We start from the raw sequence: 4,975 nt of genomic DNA, 5'->3' as shown, positions 1-4,975 counted from the left end.
ATGCGTGAAAATGTCGTGAACTGGAGTGAACAGTGCGCGAACTGGCGTGCACAATGCGTGAACAGAGCGTGGAATGGGAAGCATGGCACGCATTGGTACGCACTGGCATGCCATTTCACGCAATGTTCACTCCAGTTCACTTCAGTTCACTCCAGTTCGCGCATCTTCACGACTATTTCACGACTATTTTGTGCGTGCCAATGCGTGCCACCAACTTTAAACATTTCAAAATTCTGGGCACGCATGGCACGCATGCCACGCATCGTTCCAGCACTGTTCACGACATTTTTACAACTCATTCACTCGAGTGCGCGCATCAATGTGTGCCAGTGCGTGCCACGAATGCGTGCAAGTGTCAGGTACCCTTTATTCTTCAACATGCTTAAACAGGTGCAACAATGAAGGATAGATATAAAAGTGAATCGAACTATGAAACTGGTAAGAACTGGTAAGAAAGTTTTGAAAATTAAGTTATCTCAGTAACATTCAGTTTTCATAAGCAAATCATGTTAATTATATATATATATATATATATATATATATTTATATATATATATATATATAATGTGTATGTATATATATATATATATATATATAATGTGTATGTATATATATATATATATATATACAGAGAGAGAGAGAGAGTGAGACACACACACACATATATTTATATATATATATATATATATATTTGTGTGTGTAATAATAATCATCATCATCATCCTTATTATCATTATTATGATTATTATTATTATTATTATTATTATTTTTATTATTATTATTATTAAGCTATCTGTAAACATTTCAGCTCTTCATGAACGCAGTCACTGTTCATAACTTGAATGAGCTAGTTACCCATGAAATCTTAATGCAGCCATAATCAAGGAGTTAACGCAGCCATAATGAAGGAGTTACCCTTATAATCTCTTTTCTGCACACGAAGCCCCGCCCCAATCTGCAGAACTGTTTGAGGAAAAAAAAATTCGCAGCCAGGCCACGGTCCAGTGCTCACCACCTGCCGTTAATTACCTGGTGTGGTTAATGATTTCATCGGCCGTTCCAGCTCCAATGAAGACAACTGCATGTTTTGAAAGGACGGAAAGTTTGTGTAATGATGTGACATATACTGCAAATGACAGTACAAGTCACACCAAAGTAACAGCTACCAATACAGATAATTTTCAGGTTAACGCAATAATAGCCTTCTTAACAATATATAAGATTGCACAATAATTGCGACAATAACAAATAAAGCGACGTAACTGAGGCAGTGTCAAGGAAGATTTGACTCTTCAATAATAAACAAGATATTATTAGCAGAAAAACTATTCACTGAAAACAAAATAAAAATTATGTGCTGTACCTAATATATATATATATATATATATATATATATATATATTATTTTTATGATATAGGAAAGATCTAGGAAACACCTGTACCAACCGTGTGTCACACGATCGTACATAATTCATTTTGTATATGTTATGCTTGTATTTTTTCTCTTCCCTCGCACTAAAACGAACCAGAATAAATATGTCTACGTTTATCCTATGTAACATTGTCAGTTTTTCGAACATGAAATTTCATGTTGCCTTGAGGTTTCGTATATAAAGGAGAATGTTCTATTATAATTGAACTCAGTTGCTTTCATACTGCCTTTGAGTCACAACATTCCCTCGCCTCGTCACATTGGTGACCCCGGGAAGTCGACTCGCTCCCACCGCCTTCCACCCCCACCCCCCTCGCCCGTCCATCATTGGTACTATGGTGAACTCTACAGAAGTTGGCGCTGCGGCTGCTCCATTGAAACTTTCCATCGTTCACCAGTGGAGAGGCGTTTGCTTGGGTCATCGCACAGAAGTCCAGTTTCGCATCAAGGGCATGACTAGCTAAACCACCAAAGCAGATTATGTTCTCACGGCGATACTCGAGGACACCTTCCCGGAAATATCCGACTGGCTTTTGTGAACAAGGAGACACCCCAATAGCGTATGACGCCCTCAAAACATACCTTTTGCAGCCGTACTCGACGTTGCCAGACGGCCCGTATAGCAAGCTTTTTCAGATCTTGCAACAACTGTTGGGGGACCAAAGGGCTTCGCTTGCCATCAGGGAAATGACCAGTATCGCTTGCTTTCAACATGCCGCAGACGGCTCTCCTCGTGAGTGAACCTACTTCATGCCCTTTGGCATGAAGTAGGTCGAAAAACAGGTGGGTAGGCCATCGCTCGTGGCGGTGGCCTCCTGTGTTTCTAATCTGTTCTTTTTACATGATGCAGGAACGGGCGTGCGATTTTTGGTAGTCACTGTTGCTTGTCGTTCTCTTTTGCCAAGGGAACTCTTCAAGAAACGACGTAGTCTGTCTACATCTACCAGCATCCTCTTGGTAGCTGCCAACAGGATCTGCGATACCCACCTACGGTTACAGAGAACCTCACATTATCGCTCCGAAATGGTAAATTCAATTGAAGTTTCTCGTTGCTGACGTCACATTGCCAATCCTCGGTGCGGATTTCCTCTCTCATTTACACCTTCGGTCGATGTCGCCCACCGACAATTGGTCAACGCAGACTCGTACTTGTCGACACTTCTTCAACCCGCCCCCTCTAACCTCGCTCTCCACATTAGTGCACCCACGGATGCCTACGCCCACCTCCTCACGTCGTACCCGGAAGTTTTCCGTCCAGAACTTCGTCAAACGCCCACGGTTTCCTGCCAAGCGCGGTATTTATCACCATTTCAAGAAACGGGGACCCCAAGTCTTCACAAAATTCAGACGTCTGGCACCGGAACGATTAGCAGCCACCAAACAGACCTTCGCCGAAATGGAGGAAATGGGCCTTTGCCAAAAGACCTCCAGCCCATGGTCGTCACCCCTTACACATCATTCTGAAGGAAAGATAGTTCCCTCCGTCGGTGCGGGGGATTACAGGTGCCTGAACATGCAAACAGAACCGGATCACTACCCCTTCCCAAACATTGCCGACGTGACCTCCTACCTGCACAAAGCGAAGGCTTTCTCTACGCTCAACCTCCTGAAGGGGTATTATCAGGTGCCTATGAACCCAGAAGACATCCTCAAGACCACATCACCACTCTGTTTGGTACCTACACCTTCAATTACTCCTGTTTTGGTCTTCGAAATGCTGGGGCTACGTTTCAACGTCTCATAGATATATATATATATATATATATATTTTCAATGTTGTTGAAATCAAAGAAGATTTATGATCTTTAAATGTTACCTAATGGTTGTATTAAGATCTCTTCATAAAAGAGATTCACTTGTTGAACAATTATCTACACGAAATCTTATCACCAGTATCAAAGTTTTGAAGATATCACTAAACGTCCTCAACTAGTGTATAAAGCAATTAAAAATAATCAAAAAAGAAAAATAGAAATAAATATTCAAGATGATATTACTTAGTTATGAAAGATAGTTGGCTGACTCAGTATAAAAGATAGTTCACTGACTTTGTATTAGATACGAATCACAAAAATATTAGTTAATTTCATGGAAAAAATATAGACAGAGGTAACGTAGATGGAAATGTTAACATGATGACATTGAAGACTGATAAAGCAAGTTGTTCTCTCAATTCGGTGATTTACACGATATCTGTAAACTATCAAGGAAGTATCTTTAAGATATTAGGGTAAAATTATCCACAAAAAAAAATATATATTATCGCTTAATAATTAAGCCATAATACCATCAACTAGAACACCTTTATAAAACAGTAGCAACGCCATCATCAAAACAGATTGCCATTTTGTATCCAGCACCCAGCTGGTAAAACCACTCGTAAAGGCGGTTCAGCCGGATGCTCTCTCTCTCTCTCTCTCTCTCTCTCTCTCTCTCTCTATCATACTGCCGAAAGAATTATATTCGATTAATAAGGTCGTTATAATTAATGACTGAGAAGCAGGGGTTTTTATTCAAAAGTTATGTTAATGTAAGTCATTGAAGTATGCAGTAGTACTCTCTCTCTCTCTCTCTCTCTCTCTCTCTCTCTCTTTCTCTCAATACTGAATAAGGTACAAAAATTATATATATATATATATATATATGTGTGTGTGTGTGTGTGTGTGTTTGTGTGTGTGAAGATATGTATGTATATATATATATATATATATATATGTGTGTGTGTGTAATAATAATCATCATCATCATCCTTATTATTATTATTATTATTATTATTATTATTATTATTATTATTATTATTATTATTATTATTAAGCCATCTGTAAACATTTCAGCTCTTCATGAACGCAGTCACTGATCATAACTTGAATGAGCTAGTTACCCATGAAATCTTAATGCAGCCATAATCAAGGAGTTAACGCAGCCATAATGAAGGAGTTACCCTTATAATCTCTTTTCTGCACACGAAGCCCCGCCCCAATCTGCAGAACTGTTTGGGAAAAAAAAAATTCGCAGCCAGGCCACGGTCCAGTGCTCACCACCTGCCGTTAATTACCTGGTGTGGTTAATAATTTCATCGACCGTTCCAGCTCCAATGAAGACAACTGCATGTTTTGAAAGGACGGAAAGTTTGTGTAATGATGTGACATATACTGCAAATGACATTACAAGTCACACCAAAGTAACAGCTACCAATACAGATAATTTTCAGGTTAACGCAATAATAGCCTTCTTAACAATATATAAGATTGCACAATAATTACGACAATAACATATAAAGCGACGTAACTGAGGCAGTGTCAAGGAAGATTTGACTCTTCAATAATAAACAAGATATTATTAGCAGAAAACAATTCACTGAAAACAAAATAAAAATTATGTGCTGTACCTAATATATATATATATATATATATATATATATATTATTTTTATGATATAGCAAAGATCTAGGAAACACCTGTACCAACCGTGTGTCACACGATCGTACATAATTCATTTTGTATATGTTATGCTTGTATTTTTTTTCTTCCCTCGCACTAAAAA

Source organism: Palaemon carinicauda, chromosome 26 (assembly GCF_036898095.1).
Source record: "Palaemon carinicauda isolate YSFRI2023 chromosome 26, ASM3689809v2, whole genome shotgun sequence".
Lineage (NCBI taxonomy): Eukaryota > Metazoa > Arthropoda > Malacostraca > Decapoda > Palaemonidae > Palaemon > Palaemon carinicauda.
The sequence above is the reverse complement of the archived record's forward strand: the minus strand, read 5'-3'. Positions refer to the sequence as shown.